General features: G+C 44.8%; 1 protein-coding gene across 2 annotated transcripts in view; it reads left to right on the top strand.

Annotated features, from left to right (window-relative positions):
- Positions 1 to 26,386, top strand: part of MAP3K2 (mitogen-activated protein kinase kinase kinase 2) — a 2,021,635-nt gene that overhangs the window by 63,735 nt on the left and 1,931,514 nt on the right. The gene's annotated exons all lie outside the window — the stretch shown is intronic.

Here is a 26,386-nt window from a genome sequence, read left to right as displayed (position 1 = left end):
AACCAATCTGGTGGTCCCCTGCCATTAATAAACTCGACAACAGAAGGAAGCAACTGTTGCAGAAAAAGGTGAAGTCCCAAGAGTGGAAAAACTCCCTTATTAACCTCAACAAAAAGTTGAGATCCCTCATCATAACCTCTAAAGCCAGCTATGAAGACAGAGTTGTGGCAGACAATAAAAACCACCATAAAGCCTTCTATAGTTATATCAAGAATCTCCATGGCAATACCCAGGTTTGCTCTGAGTTACTGCACAATGGTACCGCCTATACTAAGCAAACAGATATTGTCAACATACTGGCCGACAGAGTCCGTGCCAACTTTACCCCCCACCCCCAAAGGACCAATCACAATAGCTGAGGAATGACCGGCACCCAGCATTACTGCAGCACAGGTTAAACCTGCATTGTCCAAGGCCAAAAATACAGCTTCCATGGGACCCGACAATATCCCTGGATGTGTTCTACATGAACTACAAAGTGAACTGGCACCACATCTTTGCGCCCTGTTCAGTCACAGCTTCACCTCAGGCTTTGTCCCTACTGAATGGCGCACTGCTTCAGTCATCCCTCTCCATAAAGGAGGAGTGACTACAGACCCTGGGAATTATTGCCCCATTAGCCTCACGAGTCTGATATGCAAGGCTATGGAGCGCATCATCATGGACCTAATTTAACAAGGATATAGGGAATCTCCGAACTCTAGATCCCATGCAATTTGGTTTTGTGAAAGGTAAATCATGCCTGCTCAACCTGGTTGACTTCATTGAGTCTGTCACAAGAGCTATGGATGAGGGCAAGCCAGTTCATACAGCCTACCTCGATCTGGCCAAGGCCTTTGATACCATTCCACACTCAGGAATTATTGATAAACTAACCAAACTAGGCATCAACCCTTAATATCACTAGGTGGGTTGCAAATTTGCTCACGGATGGAACCCACAGTGTGAAAGTAGTGGACTCCATGTTAGACTGCCGACCCAATCACAAGTGTAGTCCTACAGGGATCGGTCCTGGGTCCTCTCTTGTTTGGCATCTACTTCTCAGAAGTCCAGGCCAGCACAGAGGGACTCTGGCTGACCAAGTTCGCAGACGATTGCAAGCTGGGAGTCATTAATTCCCCAAGTGATGTAGGCATCCTACAGAAAAGCCTCACTGAGACCAGTGACTGATGTTGAAACCATGGCCTTAAATTTAATGCCAAAAATGCATAGTCATCCCCCTTGGGGAAAAATTAAGTTCCCACTAATAATTACCACATCGATGGGAGCCCACTGAATACTGAAGGTGTTATAAGAGATCTGGGGGACACAGGTTGACAGCAACCTCTCCTTCGACCATCACATTGCCACTGTGGTCAGAAAGTCCTTCTATGTGGCAAATCTCATTACCAAGGGTTTTGCATCCAGGAAGAAAGAGGTCATCATCTCTCTCCACTCTTTTCTCTCATTAGGCCAATCATGGAGTATTATGCCTCATTTGGCATGTACCTCACTAGACACATGCAACAGCTGGAAAGACCACAAAAGTACATCACAGAGGATCCTAGGCCTTGAACACATGTTCTACACGGACAGACTCAAAAAACTCCAGCTATTCTGTCTCATATAATCTACTAAAAGTCCATCTCTTCGTGCCTTACAAAGCCATGTTTGATCCATCTCCGTTGGAAATGCTGCATTTAAAGAAATTCCAATCCCTCCGCAACCTCATTACCACAATTAACAGAACATGCTAGAGGGACATGTTCATAACCAAGAGACTGCCCATGTTCTGAAATAGACTTTCCATACATGTTAAGCAGAGCACCTCACTGGCCCTTTTCAAGAGAAATCTTGATGAGTGAATGGGAAATAGAAAGTTCACCCCAGGGATCACTCCAGTGGCTGTACTTGATAGAGGCACTGGGAACTAACTTCGGGTGGCATGATGCCAGGGAACTTCTATGGGCTAGGCTTGTAAAGGTTCCAGGGCCATTAGCCTAGTACACGCCTATGAACCTATTCGACAATGGAGGTGAGGATTGAGTGTTAAGCATGCTAGTCTGCTAATCCTGTGGACTGTCTTGCCCTACTCCTGTGGCACCCTGGTAGATAGTTTTATAGGATCATAGGAAGTTATCTGTCTGCTTCAAAGAATGTGCAGCCCCTTGATTAAGCAGCCCACTATTTGCAGCATGGGCATGCTAGGCTTTTCATGGTGAGGATATATACAAGCATTCCTGCAGGTCTTGATTATGCGGTGAGTCAAACTGCTTTCCTTCCCCAAGGATGGGCGAGCCAACATTGGATGCTCACTCTATCCTACTCCATATGGTCCCCCAGCACCTGTACTGTTAGTCGAACATGGGTTGTATGGGGTACAGTCAGAGTTTTATTCCTCTGCACCATGAGGCCGGGTAGTCTTTTTACCTTTTTAAGTTTTGGCTAGATTGTTGAGGCCAGGATGAATCTTTGTAAGGTACTATACAAGAAGTCAGACTTCTTTAACATTTTTTTTTTATATTCATGTTTTGACTGGGTTTGTTTCAGTAGACTAGTGACCTCTCTTCAGGTGAGACCCCAGGTGGTATTTCTATTACTAGGAGAAAATTGGCCAGCGCATCATGGAACTTCCCCTACTCTGTTTTGCTAGGTGCCATGGGATCTTTTGTATCCACCAACTCAAGCAGATGGAACCTCAGTTTAACGTTTCATCCAAAGGACAGTATAGCAATATAGGTTGGCCATAATTTTTAAACCATTCAGTTTTTTGAAAGTAGAAATGTGTTACACCACCGAGTCCTGTTTTGACTCCAGCGTTTTAAGATGTAGTAAATGGCATGCTGCTGATTCGGCAGACTGGGTTGAAATTTCCTAGATAAATTGATGTGAAACACTTTAAAGGTTATTCATTTATTTACATTTGGTACACGGTCTAGTGATGTTTTGTAGGCATAATCTGGTTCATAAAGGCATAAAGTATAACAGATGCAATAAAGAAATACTTTGCAATGTACAGTAATTGTGATGGCATATGACGTGACACTTAAGACCACTACATAAACAAACCTTATACAAAGTACGATTAATTTGTTGTTTAAGGTTTGTATAGAAACTAAATTCTATGGAATACTATGAAATAGAAAGTAGAAGAGGTAAGAAAGGTGGAGGGGAAAGGGGAATAGAGACTGTACAACAAGTTAAGCAAAGTAGTAGTAGAAGGTATGTATTTATAAGTCCTTGAGGAGTAGGGAGTTAAGAGACTGAGTAATGGAGGTTAATGTTAACATTAGCATAAACTAGGTTGACGGGGCATGAAGTATAGCAGAAAAAATATAGCAGAAAAAATTATGCTGGAAATGTTATGGCAATATCATCAGTCAAAAGTACAGGGTTTGAACCATTTCATCTCCATTTGTGTACTGTATGACTTTGAGAAAGCTGTAATTGATGGTCTCGTCTCTGTTTGTATACTTCTCATAAATATATGCTTGGATATGATAGTTACATTTGTCCCTCACTAGGTAAGCAGCCATTTTAAAGGTTTTTGACAGATTAGGGAAAATATTGCTAAATTTTCCTTGGAAGCAGATTTGGTGTGGAGGTAGTAATTCTGTAAATTTAAGACTGGGGGGGGGGGGGGTCTGTGTTTCATGACCCTTAAACATGCAGAATGATTAGGATGACATTTGGGAGCTGGCAGTTTAATGAGTAAATGCAACGTGGTATATTCCCCCAGAATTAACTGGACCAGGTACTCTCCAATATAGGTGAGTGCTGCACACCTCCACCTCTACTCTGTAATGCCCAGCAAACCCTGTAACAGTTAGAATGTAGTTTTCTTGGGAATAGTTCCTATTAACAGTAGTTTAAAATTCAACTCCCTCCAAAGCCCAAGTTCATAGCAACCTGTGCGGGTGTTTTTACAGAGAACTTGCACAGCCATGTACACGGATGTGTAGAGGCTGCTGTACCTACTAGAAATGAGCCCAAAAATACACCCTAAAATTGAAGAGCAACTCTCTAAACTAAACTGGGAACTAAGAGGAGCAATTGAGTCGAACAAGGCCAGTTACGAGGTCAAGATAGCCTCGCGTGCTAGAGAAAACCACAATGCCTTCACAGCTATGTCTGAAAGCTCAAAGGCATTGTACACCTGTGTGTTGAACTCTTGGTCAGTGGTGCCACTTTCACTAAGCAGACCTACTTGGTGAATTTGCTGGCTGACAAATTCAGCCCAAACTTCACCCCCCACTCCACCTCCTTACCTTCCCCCATGAACTGTATAGTAGCACCCCCCCTCACTATTAACAGGGAGCAAGTTCTGGCAGCGCTCGCTAAGGCCAGAAACATTGGCGTAATGGTTAAGGTGCTTACCTTAGAAGCACAAGGTGCAGAGTTTGATTCTTACATGGGGTAATTGGCTAGGCTTAAAATGGCCCATGAGGGCAGTTAGCCTAGTACTAATCTATGAACCAACAAAGGTACTGGGATGCCTCTTAATTAGCTTGACAAATGACCTATCGGGATTACTTGAGTCATTTTTCAGTTATAGCCTCAAAACAGGCTTTGTGCCACAAGAATGGAGGACTGTGATGATGAGCCCGTTTCACAAGGGTGAACCATAAACCACAGATTTCCTTCCATTTCGCTGTTGCAGTATTATTTACTTAGGGGTCCTGTGCCAAGGGCAGCCCAATGTCTGGCCAGTATACTAAAGCCTGTAGGTTGCCAAGGGTACGCCATACATCACACATGCTCCCCATGTACTACATAAGGCATAAAGGTGACATCTGGATGTATCATCCTCAATTTTTTTACTGCCAGTCCAAATGCAGTCTTCAATCATCTGTCTGAACACTCGCTTTGTTTGCTGGCTCACCAAGCTGTTTTTCCAATAAGTTCCCAGCTGGGCTTTTGCTCTTATCTCTTCTCTTTGCTTTTGTTGCTTGTGGGGTTCATGTAATCCAGAAAGGATAGATGCCAGTGCAGGAGACAGATTTCCTATAACGATTGTCATGAGTAGTGCTTATTTTGTCTTGAGTGCATCCCATGACTATATGTCCTGTTCTGTTTGCCAAGCATTAGTCTCAGACTTCGTATAGTTTGCTTTCCTCTTTGGCCATATAATTATATAATTAAAAAAAAAAGTCTTGAGCTTATGGCAACTTCCTGCTCTGAAGGTCACTGCCCCCCAAGAAAGCTAGGTCTGATTCCTCTGCTGTGCCGCCTCTGCCGGATGGCTGTCTTGAGGCTAGTGAAACTCTGGAAGATCACCTGGCTCCTTTTGTTGGATTTTTCTGCCGCAACCACTTTGGAGCCTGGCATGGATCCGGCTTCACTCATGTCCCTGCAGGCCTTGCAGACGTCCGCTTCAGATGTTCAGGGGGAACAGAACAGCAGCTGATTATTACTGAAGGGCCTAGGGGGGTGTTCTTCAGATTCTGATTAAGGAGGAGGTACTGGCTACCATTATAGAGTGTTGTATGGGGTCTGAGACTTCATTTTTCAAGGCTAAGGTCCCTTTAAAGAAAAAAAAAAAAAAAATTTTCTCCTGTTCCTAAGGACCATCGGAGTGAATGGCAGAATTTCACTCCGGATTTGTTTAATGCCCTTATGGCTTTGAAGCCACCTCGAGGAGTTTCTGCTTCACCTCCTCCTTGGTCTTCTAATTCTCTTAAGATGCCTAGGGAACAATATTCCTTGGAGGAGGAATACCTTGCCTATTCTTTCTAGATTCCTGCTCCCTTAGATTGTGGATGTTTTTCATGTTTCACTGTTGCAGTCATTACATTTGGGTTATCTGCCTGCAGGTAGCCCTCAGCTGGCCTGAATACCAGAGTCTTGGATTCCTGCATCGGATGCTGTCTCTTCTTCCATGATGTCAGGTCGTCCGGCGGTATAAAACATGCAGCCGATGCCATTACATCAGTCTTTCTTGACGCGTGATGCCCGAAGCAGAAGCAGTTCGCAAGTGCCGGTCGGCAGACTCCTGAAATTTTCGTTTTCGAGTTTCAGAACCAAAGTCTTCAAAAAAGCTAAGTACCCCATTGGGGATCCTTTTTCTTGCTCTTAAACTGATGTCAGTAAAAGTTAACAATTGTCTTACCTGTTGAAAGCAAATATCTCATAAAGATTTTCATTCGTACTGCATTCCTTGCTTAGGCCCAGACCACGAAGTCCCTTGCTGCCTGTTTTGTGCTTTATTCAACCCCCGAACTATTCGTTGTTGGTCTATTTTTGCAGCAAATTATTTTGGTTCTCTGTTTAACTATCCAGAAATGTCATCGGTGAACCATCCGACTACCGATATTCTGAAAAAACGTAAAGACAGAGACCGCATAGATCCAAAACTGCCGATGATGCTTCCGCTAAGCTAGTCGCCAGTTCGCCAATACACAGTGAGGCGCTTTCGCAGCCCCTCATACCTGCTACTTCATATTCGCAGGCCTCTGCCGAGACCCATTCGGAGTCCGGTATGCCACGAGATGCTTCTTCAAGTATGGAACCTGCGTATGTCTCTAACTTGGATGTGTCCGGAGTTGCTGTGCAGGCACCAGCTTCTGAGGGTGTATTCAGGCCTACGGACTTGCATTTCAAACCAACACCATCTTCTTCTTCAAGGCCTAAAACTCGACCCATACCTAGAAGACCAACATCCAAACCGCATGGTCAGGCCCATATGCCTAAAAAACAAATGGTAAGAATGGCTGAAGATCTTTTAATTAGGGGAAGCCAGCCTTTCCCCTCTAAGAGACCTAGAACTGATTTTCCTTCTGATTCTTCTGATCAGGATTCTGAAATGTTTGTTTCTTCTGATTACCAGGATTTGCCCTTCTCTACCTATGAGGATTGTGATGCAGAGGATTCCATTCCCATTGCTTCTCCTCCAGAAGATTTTTCTTTTGGTGAAACCTTGCACACACACACTCTTGGTGAGTATTTCTGCTGGGAAAGCCAGGATTACTCTGACTCCAAAAAGAGGCTTAGGGAATTCTTACTTCTCCCTCAACACAGGCCTTTAGCTATCCCTCCTGTTCTGGACATTGTAGACGATTCCTTCTTGGAATCCAGCCTGGCCCCAGACACTTTACCTCCAGCTTCCAGAAAACCTGACCGGTACTACAGAGTACCTGACTCTCACAAGTTCCTCTTCAAGAATCCTACTGTGGACCCAGAGACCATTTCCCAAGGACCTAAAGGAATTAAGGCTACTACTGCCAAAAAACGTACCCCCTCTGATAGAGATTCCAGGGCCTTGGACAGATGGGGTAAGAAGGTATACACTTCTGCTACTTTGACCATTAGGGTCTTAAACTTCCAGTTTCATATGTTAAAGTATCAGCAGCATATTATGGTTACTTGAACAGAAAATTATGTTGATTCCTGACTGTGCTGAACATAAAGAATTAAAGGATTTAATGCATTCTGCTGAACAAGTTGGTAAACATAATTTGCAATGTGGTTTTGATTCTTTAGAAGCATCTTGCAGGGCTGCTGTCACTGGGTCTGTACTTAGAAGGCATGTTTGGCTTAAGGAGCAAAACTTGCCAGATCATGTTTAAGCTAAATTACTGGATGCTCCCTTAAACCAAGACCACCTGTTTGGCAACAAAGCAGAAGTCATCCTTAAAAAGATGGAGGAAAAAGCTAAATCTATGCAAACTGTTCCTGCAAGTACAGCCTCCCAGTTTTAGTAGGCATTGGCCTTCTAAGAATTGGTCCTTTCCAGTCTCTTCCAGGCCTTCTCAGTCCAAACCCAGGAACAGCAGACCACCTAGGCTACAGTCTCAAGTCACACACAAACCTAAGCAGTGGGGGACTCCCACTTCCAAAGCTGGAAGTAGTAAGACACCTCCCTATGGAAAAATGTCACAATGACTTAACTTTTAAACCTTCCAAGCCCTTCTCAACTGCCTGCTCCCTTAGGGGGAAAGATTGCCCTGCATGCAAAAAACTGGGAACGCATTACCTAGGACAAATGGGTTTTAAATATAGTCTTCCAAGGATACAGATTCCACTTCTGCTCCTTACCAACCCCAAACGGTTGGCCAGACCTACCCCCAAATCAGTGGGCAGAGGCTCAACAGCAGGTTCTCTCTCTTCTAAGTATCAAGGCTATTCGACCTGTCCCAGCAGAAGAAAGGGGACAAGGTTTTAACTCAAGACTCTTCCTGGTACCCAGAAAAGACTGCTCCTGGCATCCTATCCTGGACCTCTCTATTCTAAACACCTTTTTGGTAATCCAAAAATTCAAAATGCTAATACTTCAACAGCTGCTTCCTATGCTAGATAAAGATGCCTGGTTGGCAACCTTAGACTTAAAGGAAGCTTACCTGCACATTCCAATAAGGGAATCTTGCAGAAAATACCTATGCTTCAGAGCAGGCTCCATGCACTATCAGTTCTCTGCACTTCCCTTCCCTTTGTGAATACCCTGGGCGCAGTAGATAAGCCAAAGTGTCTAGCTCCAGCCATAGCATTTTGTAGGCAGAGAAACATTCAAATATACCCATACCTGGACGATTGTCTAATTCAGGCAGAAAGCCAGGACATCCTATTAAAACATCTGGCATTTGTAAAGAAACTTCTAACCTCACTGGGGTACACCATAAACAAACAAACAAAAAAAATCTCATCTAGTACCCTGCCACCAAATTGTATTCCTGGGAGAAAGCTTGAACACATCTTCCCAGATGGCGTGTCTCACGCCAGAGAAACAAGTTTATTTGACAGCTTACTTCAGACTACTGGCCACAAAGACCCAGCTATCTGCAAGGAAAATCCTGCAAGCCCTGGGATTCATGGCCTCTTGCATTCTACTAATTCCATATGCAAGACTGCATATGAGGAAACTACAGTGGTATCTAAAAAGCCTATGGTGTCAACATTCTCAGGACCCGGCTACAATGATTTCTATCATTCCTTGTATAAAGACAGAGTTCCTTTGGTAGGTAGAGGCCTGCCACCTAAACAAAAGGCTCCCTTTCAATCTACCCTCTGCCACCCAAACCCTGACTACAAACCATCAGACTATGCATGGGGGGGCTCACATGGCAGGGCGGTGCATTCAGGGCAAATTGAACCCAAGTCAGATGCTCCTGCATATCACCCAAAAAGAAATGTTTGCTGTACAGAATTCCTTGACAGCTTTCAAAGACCATATCCTTCCAGAACAATTTATTGGTAAAGACAGACAACACCACAGGTGTTCTTCATGTTTCACTGTTGCAGTCATCACATTTGGGTTATCTGCTTGCAGTAGCCCTCAGTCGGCCTGATTATCAAAGTCTTAGGTCCTGCGTTGGTTGCTGTCTTATCTTTTATTACGTCGGGGATATATAAAGCATGCAGCTGACGCCATTACATCAGTCTTTCTTGCCGTGCGGTGCTCGAAGCAGTTCGCAAGTGCCGGTCGGCCGACTCCTGAAATTTTCATTTATGAGCTTCAGATCCGAAGTCTTCAACTAAGCTAAGTACCCCGTTGGGGAATCTTTTTCTTGCTCTAAACCGATGTCCGTAAAAGTTAACAATTGTATTTCTTGTGGAAAGCAAATACCTCATAAAGATTTTCATTCGTACTACATTCCTTGCTTAGGCCCAGACCACGACGTCCCTCGCTGTCAGTTTTGTGCTTTATTCAACCCCCGAACTATTCGACGTTGGTCTATTTTTGCAACAAATTATTTTGGTTCTCTGTTTAACTATCCAGAAATGTCGTCGGTAAGCCATCCAACTACTGATTATTCCGAAAAAACGTAAAGATAAAGATGGAGATAGACCGCATAGGTCCTAAATTGCCGATGACGCCTCCGCTAAGCTAGTTGCCAGTTCGCCAATACTCAGGTGCTATTGCAGCCCCTCATACCCGCTACTTCAGTTTCACAGGTCTCTACTGAGACCCATTTGGAGTCTGGTATGCCGCGAGATGCTTCAACTGTGGAACCTGCAGATGTCTCTACCTTGGATGGGTCCGGAAACGGTGTGCAGGCACATGCTTCTGAGGGTGTATTCAGGCCATACTGACTTGCATATTAAACAGACGCCATCTTCTTCAAGGTCTAAAACTTGATCCATGCCTAGAAAACAGATGCCCAGACCGCATGGTCAGGCCCCTATGCCTAAGAAACAAATAAGAATGGCTGAAGACCTTATTACTCTAATCAGGGGAAGCCAATCCCCCTCTAAGAGACCTAGGACTGATTTTCCTACTGATTCTTCTGATCAGGACTCTGAAATTTTTGTATTCTCTGATGACCAGGATTTGCCCTTATCTACCTATGAGGATTCTGATGCAGAGGACTCCATTCCCTCTGCTTCCCCTCCAGAGGATTTATCTTTTGGTGAAACCTTGCATACTCTTAGGGAGCATTTTCACTGAGAATGCCAGGATTACTCTGACTCCAAAAAGAGGCTTAGGGAATTCTTACTCCTGCCTCAACACAGGCCTTTAGCTATCCCTCCTGTACTGGGCATTGTAGATGATGCCTTCTCGGAATCTAGCCTGGCCCCTGACTCTTTACCTCCTGCTCCCAGAAAACCGGATAGGTATTACAGGGTACCAGACTCTCACAAGTTCCTCTTTAAAACTTCTGCTGCGGATCCTGAGACAGTTTCACAGGGATCCAAGGGCATGAAGGCTACTACTGCCAAAAATCCTACCCCCTCTGATAAGAGATGCCAGGGCGCTGGATAGATGGGGTAAGACGGTATACACTTCTTCAACCTTGACCATTAGGGCCTTAAACTGCCAGTTTAATATGTTAAAGTATCAGCAGCATATTATTGGATTGCTTAAACAGAAAATTATGTTGATTCCTGACTGTGCTGAAAATAAAGATTTACAGGATTTAATGCATTCTGCTGAACAAGTTGGAAAACATACTTTGCAATGTGGTTTTGATTCATTAGAGGTATCTTGCAGGGCTGCTGTCACTGGGTCTATACATAGAAGGCATGCTTGGCTTAAGGAGCAATCTTTGCCAGATCATGTTAAAGCTAAATTACTGGATACTCCCCTAAACCAAGACCGTCTGTTTGGCAACAAAGCAGTAGTAGTACTTAGAAAGATGGAGGAAAAAGCTAAATCTATGCAAACTGTTCCTGCAAGTACAGCCTCCCAGGTTTAGTAGGCATTGGCCCTCTAAGAATTGGTCCTTTTTTGCCTCTTCCAGGCCTTCTCAGTTCAATCCCAGAACCAGCAGAACACCCAGGCTTCAGTCCCAAGGTATTCACAGGCCTAAGCAGTGGGGGGCTCCCACTTCCAAAGCAGGGAGTAGTAAGACTCCTCCCCCCCCACCCCCCATGGTAAACTGTCTCAATGACTTGACCTTAAACCTTCCAAGCCCTACTCAGCTGACTGTTCCTTTAGGGGGAACGATTGCCCTGCATGCAAAAAATTGGGAACTCATTACCCAGGACAAATGGGTTTTAAATATAGGTTTCCAAGGATAAAGATTCCACTTCCACTCCTTACCAACCCCAAACGGTTGGCCAGACTTGCTTCTAAATCAGTGAGCAGAGGCTCAAAAGAACGTTCTCTCTCTTTTAAGCATCAGGGCTATTCAGCCTGTCCCAGAAGAAGAATGGGGACAAGGTTTCTACTCGAGACTTTTTTCCTGGTACCCAGAAAAGACAATTCCTGGTGCCTATCCTGGACCTGTCTAGCCTAAACACATTTTTGGTAATCCCAAAATTCAAGATGCTAACTCTTCCATCAGCTGCTTCCCATGCTAGGCAAAGATGCCTGGTTGGCAACACTGGATTTAAAGGAAGCCTACCTGCACATCCCAGTAAGGGAGTCTTGCAGAAGATATCTACGCTTCAAAGCAGGCTTCATGTACTTTCAGTTCTCTGCACTGCCCTTTGGCTTATCTAGTGCGCCCAGGGTATTCACAAAGTGCCTAGCTCCAGTCATTGCATTTTGCAGGCAAAGGAATATTCAAATATACCCATACATGGACGATTGTCTAATTCAGGCAGAAAACCAGGACATGCTGTTAAATCATCTGGCATTTGTAAAGAAATTTAATGTCTCTGGGGTACACCATAAACCAAAAGAAATCGCATCTTGTACCCTGCCAACAGATTTTATTCCTGGGAGCAAGCTTGAAAACAACTTCCCAGATGGCCTACCTCACGCCAGAGAAATTCAATTGACAATCTACTTCAAACTACTGGCCACCAAGACCCAGCTATCTGCAAGGAAAATACTGCAAGCACTGGGGTTCATGGCCTCTTGCATTCTACTAATTCCATATGCAAGACTGCATATGAGGAAACTACAATGGTATCTAAAAAGCCTATGGTGTCAACATTCTCAGGATTTAGAGTCAATGATTCCCATCATACCTTGTCTACAGATAGTTCCTTTGGGCAGAGGCCTGCCACCAAAACAAGCGACTGCCATTCACTCTACCCCATGCCTCCCCCCAGAACCCTAACAGACGCATCAAACTATGCATGGGGGGCTCACTTGGCAGGGCAGTGCATTCAAGGCAAATGGAACCCAAATCAAATGCACAGCCTTCAAGGACCACATTCTTCCAGGACAATTAATGGTAAAGACGGACAACACCACTGTTATGTGGTACATTAGCAGGGGGAACCCACTCTGCAGACTAGCCATGGCTCTGTGGAACACAGCCTTAAGCTACCAAGTGCACCTACAGGCTCTTTTCCTGTCGGGAAAACTAAATACACTGGCAGACGACCTAAGCAAAAATCTCATGGATCCACATGACTGGAAACTGGAACCAAAGATATTCAACATGTTGAGAAACAAATGGGGGAGCCCAGAGATGGAGCTGTTTGCCTCCCCCCAGAACTACCAATTGGGCAAATTCTACACAAGAACTCCCCACAAACAAGGTTTTTCCAGGTGAAAGACTTACAAAGCTATCAGTTTGCCCCCCCCCCCCCGCCTCTCCTCTCCAAGGTACTACTAAAGATCAAACAGGACAAACCAAGGACAATACTGATTGCACCAGACTGGCTATGCCAACACTGGCATCCCCTCTTGCGCATTGTGTCACTGCTGGCACCATGGCACCTGCCTCCGACCCCTGCTTTGCTGTCTCAGCAGAGGGCCAGATTCTGCACCCACAACTTCAAACCCTGAACCTGGCAGCCTGGCTAATTACCTGATCTCTCCATTACCATCCCTCAGTAAGCAAGTGATGGATGTCATCCTGGAGGCAAGGAGGCCTAGTACTAGAAAATCCTATGCTGAAAAATGGAAAAGATTCTGTTCCTGGAGCTAAATTCGGGATGGGCACAACAGCGCCCAATTTACCGCATATTCTCCAATACTTAACTGAGTTGCTTCACAAGGGCCTTTCCTTTTCCTCCATCAAAATTCATGCCTCAGCCATTTTAGCTCATTACAATACAGAACCCACCCCTCTTCTCTCATACACTGCTGAAGCAATTCCTCACAGGGGCCAAAAATTTACGACCACCCAGGAGAGCCCCTACTCCAGCCTGGGACCTTAACTTTTTGTATTGGAAAAGCTCACTCCCAACTCTGCATTTGCAGCTGGCTTAAAGGGAGGTAAATTCCTTTCTTGGAAAACAGCCTTCCTTCTAGCCATCTCTTCAGCAAGCAGGGTGTCTGAATTACAGGCCCTCATGGCTGTGGAGCCTTTCATCATCTTTCATGCTGACAGGGTGTCCCTTAGGACCAATCTCTCCTTCATGCCCAAGGTGGTATCCCCTGTGGCCCTTAATCAGTCCATTCATCTGCCAACCGTCTCTTCTAATCCACAGAACAATTTATTTATTTATTTAATTTATTTATTTATATTTGTTGACCGGGAGTGTCACAGAACAAAGGGGAACGAATAATGCACTCCTTGGACTTGCACAGAAACTTAGATTTCACTTGGACAGGACTAAGCCTCTCAGGAAATCTGAACAGCTGCTGGTTGCATTTGCTGCAGGGGCAGAGGGGAAGGCCATTTCAAAGCAAACCATTTCTAAACGGATAAGCCATTGCATTCATTTCTGCTATAAGCATTATGGAAAACCTACCCCACAGGGGATAAGACCACATTCAACCAGAGCTGCATCTACCTCTACAGCCTTTTTCATTAGTATCCCTACCAGGCACATCCCAGAAGCTGCTACTTGGAGTTCTGTACATACCTTCACCAAGCATTACCACTTGCCAATTTTTTCTAAATCCAGAGCTGGATTTGCCACAGTAGTCTTGCACAACCTTATAGCTGGTACTAATGCTATCTAATTACCTCCTCCCATACTTTGCTTTGGGAATCTACCCAAATGTGATGACTGCAACAGTGAAACACAAAGAACATAGTACAGTTGTGTACACTTACCATAAATGTAGATGTCCGAGTGTGTTCACTGTTGCAGTCCTGGTTACCCACCCTCCAGCCCCCTGACTTCTATTGACTATACCTCTGTTCTTGTTTACTATGTTTAAAGCTTTTTGGTGTATTTGCTTTTTTGTTGGAGGTGTAACCTTGTATATAATTGCTTCCCATTATGGGAGCACCTGACATCTGTGGCAAGAAAAACTGTTGTAATGGTGTCGGCTGCATGCTTTATACCCCTGACTACCTGACGTCATGGAAGATGAGACAGCAGCCGACGCAGGACCCAAGACTTTGATAATCAGGCCGACTGAGGGCTACTGCATGCAGACAACCCAAATGTGATGACAGCAACAGTGAATACACTCTAACATCTACATTTATGGTAAGTGTACACAACTGTACTTTATGTGGTACATAAGCAGGGGGGAACCCACCCTTACCCCCTCTGCAGATTAGCCATGGCTCTGTGGAACACAGCCCGGAGCTACCACCAAGTGCACCTGCAAGCTCAGTTCCTGCCAGGCAAGCTAAATTCACTGTCCGACGACGTAAGCAGAAATCTCATGGACCCCCACGAATAGAAACTGGAACCAAAGATATTCAACATCTTGAGGAAAAAATGGTGGACTCCAGAGATAGACATGTTTTGCCGCCCCTCAGAACTACCAGTTGGACAAATTCTGCATAAGGACTCCCCACATTCAAGCTTGGAAAGTGGATGCCCTGCCCTTTACCTGGGAAAGCCTCTCAGTTTATGCCTTTCCCCCTCTACCTCTCCTTTCGGAGGTTCTGCTAAAGATAAAACAGGACAAACCAAGGACAATACTGATTGCACCAGACTGGCTTCGCCAGCACTGGTGCCCTCTCTTGCGCAGTATGATACTGCTGGATCCATGGCACCTACCTTGGACACCTTTCCTGCTGTCCCAGCAGGCGGGCCAGATTCTGCACCCTCAGCTTCCAACCCTGAACCTTGCAGCTTGGCTTATCCCTTGAGCTCTCCAATAGCATCCCTCAGTAAGCAGGTGCTAGATGTCATTCTGGAAGCAAGGAGACCTAGTACTAGAAAATCTTATGCTGAAAAGTGGAAAAGATACTGTTTCTGGAGCCAGACTCAGGGGATGGCCACTACGATGCCCAGCTTACTCCATATCCTTCAGTACTTAACAGAAATGCTTCACAAGGGCCTATCCTTCTCGTCTGTCAAAATTCTTGCCTCTGCTATCTCAGCACATTATAATACTGAACCACCCCTCTTCTCTCACCCACTGTTAAAGCAATTCCTCAGAGGGGCTAAAAATTTAAGACACCCCAGGCGAGCCCCTACTCCAGCCTGGGATCTTAAGATTGTATTCGAGAAGCTCACTTTCCCTCCATTTGAACCAGCTGTAACTGCAGAATTGAAATTCCTTTCTTGGAAAGCAACCTTCCTTCTAGCCATCACTTCAGCTAGACGAATGTCTGAATTACAGGCCCTTATGGTAGTGGAGCCCTTCATTATCTTCCATGCAGACAGGGTTTCCCTCAGGACCAGTCTATACTTTATGCCCAAGGTGGTGTCTAGTGTGGCCCTAAATCAGTCCATTCCTTTGCCTACTTTTTTCCCTGAATCCACAAAACAAAGGAGAGAGAATATTGCACTCTTTGGACGTGCACAGACAACTTAGTTTTTTTTTTGGACAGGACTAAGCCTCTCAGAAAATCTGAACAGCTGCTAGTTGGCTTTGCTGCAGGGGCAGAGGGGAAGGCCATTTCAAAGCAAACCATTTCTAAATGGATAGCCCATTGCATTCATTTCTGCTACAAGCACCATGGAAAACCTACCCCACAGGGGATTAGATCAAATTCCACCAGTGCTGCATCTACCTCCACAGCCTTTCTCAGAGGAGTCCCTACCAGGGACATCCTAGAAGCTGCTACCTGGAGCTCTGTACATACCTTCATCAAGCATTATAACATGCCTATTTTTTTCTAAATCCAGAGCTGGTTTTGTCACTGCAGTCTTGCAGGGCTTAATAGCTGGTCCTAATGCTCTCTAACTTCCTCCTGCCTTCCTTAGCTTTGGGAATCAGCCCAAATGTAATGACTGCAACAGTGAATACACTTGAGCATCTACATTTATGGTCAGTGTACACAACTGTACCTACTAGTCCTGACTCTCCTTTGAGAAGATTTCTTTTGGGGACACAATTTCCAGAATGATTTTTTTCAAATGGGATCGTGTCTAGGTGTCTGAGGTTCAGAAGAGGTATTATGAGCTTCTTCAAATGGGATCTCCTAGAACTTCTGCTGTTCCTCCTGTTATGGCTGCCTTGTTGGATTCCTTTTTCTACTGCATCTCAGGCTCCTGATTTCCAGCCTCCTGCTCCCCAAAAAAAACTGATGGGTTTTATAAGGTGCCTGATGATTGCAAGCTCATTTACAAGTGCGTATCTGCTGACTCTACTCTGGTGTTTGTGTCAAATGACAAGCCGTCAAAGTTGCTGCTTTCTACAGTTGCTTCCTTCTGAAAAAGACAGCAGAGCTATGGAGAGACTAAGTAAGAAGGTGTATACCTTGGCTACCCTTGTGTTTAGGACTGTCGGTTATCAGACCCATGTGACAGGATATATATTGGCTCTTCTAGCTCATGCCTGTCAGGTTATTTCTGACTTTCTTGATTCTGAGAGGAAGAATTCTGCTCTGTCTTCTCTGGTGACTTGCCTTTCTATTAAATGCAGTTATGACGCAGTAGATGCTCCTTCTAAGGTTGCTGCTTTTGGTGTTGTGCTGAGGAGGTATTCCTGGCTTTGGCTTCAACCTTTGCGTGATGATATTAAGGCTAAGTTAATGGCTGCCCCTCTGGATAACAAGCATTTGTTTGGTGCTACTGCTGCAGAATTGTTGCAGAGAAGTCCTTACAGGAAAAAGGGTAAGACCTTGCAAGATCTAAAATGCACAAATCTTTGTTTCTTCTGTACCTAAATTCTAAAGGAATTGCCCTAATAAGCTGGCCTTTGTAGGCAGTCTCTCCCTCCTACCAAAGGTAAGAAGGGTGTTTAGAAGGGCTCCTCCTGCTTAAGCTACCCAGGGTCCTTTAGGTCAGAAATCATCTCCTTTTCCTGAAAAAACAGGTGCTGTCTGATTATCCAGCTCTTCTCAGCCATATTCCTCTTTCTGTTCGTCTTTCCCTGTCCCTTCCTGTATGGTTCAAGACTCCTTAGTTCTGTCCATCATTCGCTTAGGGTACTACATGGTCTGGAAATCTCTTCCCTCTTTTCATGGGCATTCATCAGCCCTCTCAGGAACAATTAGCCCTTTTTTCAGAGGTGCTTCAGGGTCTTTTGACTTGTAACTATTCAGGGAGTTCCAGTTTCTGAAAGGGGGAAGGGGTTTATTCTAGAATGATGTTCTTCATCTCACATTGCTGCAGTCCTAACACTTGGGTAGTCCGCTGTCCCTCGGTCGGCCCGAATATCAGAGTATAAGGCTGACGTCGGTCAGGGCGCATTTGACTGACATCAGAACGTCAGGGTACAAATGCGCATGACCGACGTCATATCCTCAGTCTTTTTTGCCGCATGGTCCGATGCAGAAGCAGTGTTGCAAGTGCCGTTCGGCGTTCTGAAATTTTTCGAATTCGGAGTTTCAGACCGAAGTCAGAGTTGGTTAACTACCCGTTAGAATATTTTGGTTTTTCTTGCCTCAGTGGTTTACCGGATGTCAGAAAAAGTGAATAACTGTATTTCTTGTGGGAAACAGATACCGCATAGGGATTACCATAATTTGTGTATACCTTGTTTGGGACCTGAGCACGACGTTGTTGGGTGCCGCTTTTCTGCTAGGTTCAATAAACGCACTATAAAGCGGAGGTTGGATTGTGCCAGGTTGGTCTTTGGGAAGCGGTGCAATTACAAAATGCCGTCGGATGCTCCGGCCTTGCTTCCTCAAAGAAGCGCAAGGACAAGGCAGTTAAACCTAGGTTAGAGGAGTCGTCCGAACCGGACGTCGGTTCTTTAGAGGCATCAGTGGAACCGGTGGTTCCGACTGAGGCCTCTCTGGAGTCTCGGGGGGAAACTTTGATTTTACAGGATGTGGCCTCCCAGGAGGCAGGTCAGGCTGTAGGGGCTTCTCAGATTACTGTGCTCCCCTCCCTTCCTAAGGGGTCTAGGCCCTCTCTTTCTGCTTCCAAGGTTTCTCCTAGAGGCAGGTCTAGTTTAGCTTCTGTGGGTGTCACTCCTAGTTCTTCAGGTTCTGTGCCCAAGAAGCACATGCTTAAAATGGCAGAAGATTTAATTACTTTAATTAGAGGCTCTATGCCCCCTCCTGATAAAAGGCCTAGGATGGAACCAGTGTTGGGGGATTGGGAACAGGCTTCGGATGTGTCTGAGTCTTCGGCCGAAGACTTACAGGAGTATGCTCATTATTCTGATTCTGATATGGATGATTCTACTCCTTCAGCTTCTCCTCCTGAGGATTTTTCTTTTTCAGAGACCCTTCACTCCATGAGAGAGCATTTTAAATGGGAAGGTCAGGACTTCTCTGATACCAGGAAAAGGCTTAGGGAATTTTTGTTTTTACCCCAGCATAGGCCTTTGGCTATACCTCCTGTTCTAAATGTGGTGGAAGATGTATTTGCAGAGGCTTCTCTAAATCCTGATTCTTTGCCTCCTGCTCCTGTTAAACCTGATAGGTATTACAGGGTACCTGAAGCTCATAAGTATCTTTTAAGAGTCCTAGGGCAGACCCTGAAACTGTTAGCCAGGGGCCTAAGGGTGTTAAGGCTTCTGTTGTCAAGAATCCGGTTCCTGCAGATAAAGAGGCCGGGGCTTTGGATAGATGGGGAAAGAAAGTTTATACTTCTTCCACTCTAGCCATGAGAGCTTTGAATTGCCAGTTTCACATGTTGAAATATCAAAATTATCTCCTTTCACAGTTGAAATCTAAGGTTGATGCTCTGGCGGAAGGTATTGATTGTAAAGAGTTACAAGATTTAGTGCATGTTTCTGAACAGGTGGGTAAGCACTCTTTGCAATGTGGTTTTGATGCTGTACAGGCCTCGTCCAGGGTGGCTGCCACTGGGTCAGTTCTTCGCAGGCATGCCTGGCTGGGATCAAAATTTATCTGACCATGTTAAAACTAGGATTTTGGATGCCCCTTTGCAATCTGATGTCTTGTTTGGTTCTCCTGTTGAGGCAGTTTTGAAGAAAATGGAAGACAAGGCTAAGTCTATGCAGACTGTTAAAGAATTTTTGCAGGTTCAGCCTCCGAAGTTTAGTAGAAATTGGCCTACTAAGGGGTGGACGTATCCTTCTTATGATTCCCAGTCTAGGGGTAGATCTAGACGTGGCAGGGGCAGAGGTCAGGGTTCTTTCAGGCCTAGGACAGGGAGTTCTCCTGCACAGTCTTCAGGTGAGGGCAGGGGTCAGTCCTTTCGTAAGCAAACCCAATGACCTACCTTTTCTGCTGCCAGAACCTTCTCGCCTGGCAGCACCCTTGGGAGGAAGGTTGGCACTTTTCAAAGGAAATTGGAGGTTGATTACCCAAGACAGATGGGTATTGGACATCATACATCACGGTTACAGGTTTTATTTCCATACCTTGCCTCCTTTCAAGGGCATGCCAGACATTCCTCCTCAACAAAGAATAGAGGCTCACAAGCAAATTTCTCTGTTACTCCAAATAGGGGCCATACAGCCGGTTCCTATGCCAGAAAGAGGCCTAGGATTTTATTCTCGCCTGTTCCTTGTACCAAAAAAGGGGAACACGTGGAGACCAATTTTGGATTTATCTATCCTCAGCACTTATCTGGACATTCCCAAGTTCAAGATGTTGACGTTACAACAACTTTTACCTCTACTGGGCAAGGATCACTGGATGGTAACTTTGGATCTCAAAGAGGCATATCTTCTTGTTCCTATCAGACTAAGTTGCAGGAAGTATCTGCGTTTTCGGACTGGGACTTCTCACTATCAGTTCTCTGCATTGCCCTTTGGCTTATCTACTGCGCCCAGAGTATTTACGAAAGTTCTGGCTCCAGTGATAGCTTTCTTCAGGCTGAAAGGAATACAAATCTATCCTTATTTGGACGATTGCCTGATTCTGGCTCAAGGAAGGGAAGAGCTTCTTCATCATTTGGAATATGTGATAGCAGTGCTAAGATGCCTGGGGTATTCTGTGAACGAAATAAAGTCCAGTCTAGTACCCTCTCAAGACATGTGCTTTCTGGGTGTGAGACTGAATACAGCATCCCAGATGGCCTTTTTAACCCCGGACAAACAAGAGTCTATCCCTTTACTTCCATCAACTATCTCATCAGTCCGGGCTGACTGCAAGGACAGTCCTTCAAGCCTTAGGGTTCATGGCATCTTGTATTCTGGTGCTTCCCAATGCCAAACTGCATATGAGGAAGCTACAATGGTATCTCAAATGTATGGACACAGCACTGCCAGGATCTGGACACTGTCATTCAAATAATACCTTGCATTCAAAAGGAATTTTTGTGGTGGGCTCAGGAATGTCACCTAAACAAGGGACTCTCTGTGACCCGGCCAGAGGCGAGTCAGATTTTAACGACAGATGCCTCAGACAAAGCTTGGGGAGCTCATCTAAATGGAAAGTGGATACAAGACAAGTGGCCTGCCAGACTACAACATCTACATATCAACATGAAGGAGATGTTAGCAGTCCAGTTTGCATTAATAGCTTTCAAGGATTTACTTCTTCCAGGGCAGGTGTTGATTCTAACAGACAACACAACTGTCATGTGGTACATCAACAAGCAAGGCGGAACGCATTCTTATCCTCTATGCAGGCAAGCAATGATTTTGTGGGAGACTGCTCTCAGTTTACAACTAAGTCTACAGGCAAGGTTTCTGCCGGGAGCACAGAACTCCTTAGCAGATGTGTTAAGCAGACAAATCATGGATCCCCACGAGTGGAAACTGGATCTTCATGTATTTCAGAAATTGACAGTGTCCTGGGGAACTCCAGACATAGATCTGTTCGCTTCTCCACTAAACCACCAGCTGCCAAAGTTTTGCACAAAGCGGTTTCATCCCACAGCTTGGAGAGTGGATGCTCTTTCTTTCAGTTGGAAAAATCTCCATGTGTATGCCTTTCCACCTCTGCCTCTCCTCCCAAAGGTACTTCTGAAGGTCAGACAGGACAAGCCAAGGATGATTTTGATAGCTCCAGATTGGCCGCGACAGCACTGGTACCCATTACTGAGAAGTCTAGTACAGAAACCTCCATGGCCTTTGCCTTTGATTCCACATCTGTTGTCCCAGGAGGACAGTCATTTGCTCAATGTCAAACTTCACTCTCTTCACCTAACAGCATGGCATATTCTGTTTTAAACCATAGAGGGTCTCAACTTCCACAACAAGTTTTGAATGTGATTTTGGAAGCTAGAAGGCCTAGTACAAGGAAAGTGTACGCAGATAAATGGAAGAGATTTTTATTTTGGAGTGCAGCTAAGAATTTGGATGTTTCTGAGCCTGATTTAAGTGTGGCTCTTCAATATCTTACTGAGTTATTGGACAAAGGTTTGTCCTTCTCTTCTATTAAGATTCATGCTGCAGCAATTTCAGCTCACTATGATTGTGACCCACCATTGTTTTCTCATCCTTTGTTCAAGCAATTTCTTAGAGGGCAAAGAATATAAGACCCCACGAAGGGCTCCTACTCCTGCTTGGGATCTCAATTTTGTGTTGGAGAAACTCACTCTACAACCTTTTGAGCCTGCAGCTACTGCTGAGTTGAAATATTTATCATGGAAGACTGCTTTTTTGTTGGCCATTACCTCTGCAAGAAGGGTTTCTGAATTGCAGGCCCTTATGGCAGTTGAGCCTTTCTTAATTTTCCATAAGGATAGGGTATCTTTACGTACTAATCCTTCCTTTATGCCTAAAGTGGTTTCTAGTGTGGCTTTAAACCAAACTATTCATTTGCCTACTTTTTATGCAAATCCCCAAAATAAAGGGGAAAAGATTTTGCACACTTTAGATGTACACAGGCAGTTGCGATATTATTTGGACAGAACTAAAGGGTTCAGGCAATCTCAGCAGTTATTAGTTTCTTTTGCTTTGTGCTCTCAGGGCAAGCCCGTGTCAAAACAAACTATTTCTAAGTGGATTGGATTTTGCATTGCTTTCTGTTATTCCCATCATGGCAAAGAGATTCCAGCTGGGATTAGGCCTCATTCCACTAGGGCTACTGCCACTTCAACAGCTTTTTTGTGGGGGGTGGCAACTAAGGATATTTTGGAGGCAGCCACTTGGAGTTCAGTGCATACCTTCTCTAGGCATTACCACCTTCCATTGTACTCTAAGTCCAGGGCTGGGTTTGCCACTGCTGTGTTGCAGGGCATTCTGGCAGCTCCTGCTTCATTATAGTTTAGCCATCCTCCCTTACCTCTGCTTTGGGATTCTACCCAAGTGTTAGGACTGCAGCAATGTGAGATGAAGAACATAGTACAGTTTTGTACCTACCATAAATGTAGATGTTCGAAGATCCACATTGCTGCAGTCCAATTTACCCTCCCTCCTTCCCCTCTGTAGTTTGAGGTGGTTGTGTGGGTTGGGTTATCCATCTGAGGTATATTGTGTATATTGTGTTTATTGTATATATTGTATATATTGTACATATTCTTGGTGTTAGGCTGGTTGGTTGTTTAGCTGTTGCCTATGGGTTTTGACCTTTTTCTTTAGGGTCTTCTGACATCTGGGGCAAGAAAAGACTGAGGATATGATGTCGGTCATGCGCATTTGTACCCTGACGTTCTGATGTCAGTCAAATGCGCCCTGACCGACGTCAGCCTTATACTCTGATATTCGGGCTGACCGAGGGACAGCGGACTACCCAAGTGTTAGGACTGCAGCAATGTGGATCCTCGAACATCTACATTTATGGTAGGTACAAAACTGTACTTTCTTGGTCCCCAGGAAAGAAGGTACTTGGAGACCCCTTCTGGATCTCTCTCACCAAAGCACCTTTCTGAAGATCCCTTCCTTTTTGATGTTGTCCTGATTCCTGTGCTGCTTCCTCAGGCATTTCTACTTTCTCTGGACCTCAAGAATGCTTGTCTTCATATCCTTATTCATCCACTTTTCAGGAAGTTATGTTTCACTGTTGCTTCTTGGCATTTTTGGTTCTATGCTTTGTCCTTTGGCCTCTCTTCTGCCCCAAGAGTATTCAAAAGATGCCTCGCTCCTGTGATTGCTTTTTGTAGGCTAATTGGGTGTCAGGTCTTTCCCTATCTGGACAACCTACTTTTTCAAGTCTCCTCTCCAGAGATTCTACTACAGCATCTTCACTTGTCATGTCTCTCCTGCAAAGCATGGGATTCACTATACATTTTTAAGAGTCCTTCCTGACTCCTTCACAGGATCATGCATTTGTGGGATGCAGGATCCAGACTGTTCCAAAGCTGGCATCACTGCCTCCTCCCAAGACCTTAACTCTCATCACCTCCTTTAAATCCCTTCTTCTGTTGGTCTCAATTACAGCCAGGGAATTTCTGAGCGGTCTGGGTTTCATGGCCTTCACCATTCCTATGCTCCCTCTAGCCCAACTGCAGATGAGAAAGCTTCAGTGGTTTCTAAAGTCAGTTTGGCTTCAGTACTCTCATCCTTTCGATTTCATAGTCTCTCTCCTTCCATTCCTCAAGTTGGAATTTCAGTGGTCTATTTGTCTGTGCTCCCATTCCAAGGCTTCCTGTTTCAAACTTCACTCCCCTCTTAGGAGCTGTTCACAGACTCTTCAGACATGGGATGAGTAGCTTCCTTTGGCTCTGTAAAAGTGCAGGTTCTCCGGTCACCTCAACAGAAGAAAGACCACATTAGTGTTGGAGATGAGAGCTCTTCTGATGGTTCTTCAAACATTTTATCCTCTGTTTCACTCCAGACCCCCCCCTTCATGGTACTTGTAGACAATACCGCAGTGGTATGGTATGCCGACAGGCAGACAATACTGCAGTGGTATGTCCACAGGAAATGGGGGTAGGACAAGATCTTGTCTCCTGTGCAAGTTAGCACTTCTAGTTTGGGAGCTAGCTGTCCAGTGTGAAGTTAGGCTTCAGACAGTTTACATTCCCTCAGGCAGAACATTGTGGCAGATTCTCTGAGCAGGTCCCTATCACAATCACAGGAGTGTATGCTTCACAGGGATTTGTTTCTGGTAGTTGTCCACCAGTGGGGTACTCCTCAAGTAGATCATTTTGCCTCTCTTCTGAAGAGACAACTTATTCTCTTGTGCCAGAGCCCCCATGTCCTCTGGTCTGAAAGGTGGATGCCCTCTCTTTCTTTTTTTTTTTTTTTTTTTTCCTGGAGGTAATGTTTTTTTATGCCTTCCCTCCCCTTCCAAAAATCTTGCTTAAGATAAAGCAGTATGTTCCCAAAGTCTTGCTGGTGACTTCCCTTTGGCCCAAACGGCATTGATTCCCTCTTCTACATTGAGCCAAGGGCAGTTCTCACACGTTACCTCGCAGAGTGGACCTACTCACCCAAGGCAAGAAGTCTCTCCTCCATCCTCACCTGTCCACTCTTCAACTGACACTGTGGGTAATTAGAATTTTGATTCCATATAGACACCTTTTTTTCTGAGGCTTTGCTTAGTTTCCTACAGAATGCTAGGAAATACTGCTTATCCAAATGGAAGAGGTTTTCTGTTTGTCTTTCTCATAACTTGGATCCACTTTTTATGGATATTTCTTTTGGGTCTCTTATCTGTGTGAACTGCTCAATGCTGGGTTGGCATATTCATCTTTTAAGGTCAACTTGTCAGCTATTTCTGCATGTCTGCCTTTAACTGTTCCTTTAGCCTCTAGATTTGAGGCTAAACAATTTCTTAAAGGTGTCCTTTATATTAAACCTCCCAGGAAGCCTGTCACTCCTTCCTGGGATCTTAATTTTGTTTTGGAAAAAATTGACCTAGGCTCCTTTTGAGCCTGCAGCTTCAGCTTCCTTAAAGCGTTGTGATTGGAAGACTGTTCTTCTCTTGACCCTTACTTCTGCCAGACTGGTGTCTGAGCTTCGAGCCCTTATGGCTTGTCCTCTTATAGTTTCCCATAAAAACAGGGTGTCCCTACGTGCTAATCATTCTTTTATGCCCAAACTGGTGAATGAGTTGTCTCTTATTCAGTCTGTTCATCTGCCCACTTTTTTCCCATCTGTTCATCTGCCCACTTTTTTCCCTTCTGTGCAGTCTCCTAGTGAGAAGGTTTTGCACAGTTTGGATGTGCATAGATAACTCTGATTTTTATTTGGATAAAACCAAAGCTTTTCACAAATTGTATCAGCTTTTTGTTTCCTTTTGTCCTAGATCTTTAGGACTGGCGGTTTCCAAGCAAGCTGTTTCTTCTTTGGTGTCTAAACCATTTCTTTTTACTGTTATTTTCATGACTAGAACATTCCTTCTTCTGTTAAGGCTCATTCTCCTAGGGTTGTGGCTTCTGGTGCTTTTTGTAAGGGTTTAGATATGAACTCTGTTCTTGAGGCAGCTGGCTGGACTTCAAGTTGGATGTGATATCCAGAGCTAGAGCTAGTTCTGCTAGGGACATTCTACATGGGTTCCCAGAGGGCTCTGCTGGTCCTTCCTCCTCTCTCTCTTCTTCTTGGGCTTTTGCACTCTCCCTTTTGTAAGGAATATTGCAACAGTGAAATGGAAGGATGTAGTACAGTTGTGAAAGATCTTTCCCTAATGGTAGCTGTCCTTCTCTTCACTGTTGCAGTATTCACTCCCTCCCTCCTCCCCCTAGTTATTTTCCTTTCCGGATATGCTTGCTACCTTTCTAATCCTTGCACTGGTGTTTCTACTGGGGCTTTCTGTTCTGAGGATGGTAAGTCCAGACGTCACTTTTATGCTGTAGGATATATACAGGGAGCATATGTGATGACATATGGCTTACCCTTAGCAACATAAAGGCTTTGGTATACTGGCTGGATATCCGGCCTCCCTTGGCAGGGGATTCTTGTTGTAAGGAATACTTCCAACAGTGAAGCGAAGGATATCTACTGTTATGGTAAAATCATGCCCAACTGTACTATGTCTGTCTGACTAGTCTTAATATACAAAGCCACAGAATGAAA

The sequence above is a fragment of the Protopterus annectens genome, chromosome 6.part0 (genome assembly GCF_019279795.1).
Source record: "Protopterus annectens isolate FY-2018-M chromosome 6.part0, PAN1.0, whole genome shotgun sequence".
NCBI classification, from domain to species: Eukaryota; Metazoa; Chordata; order Ceratodontiformes; family Protopteridae; genus Protopterus; species Protopterus annectens.
This window is presented reverse-complemented; position numbering and strand designations above follow the sequence as displayed.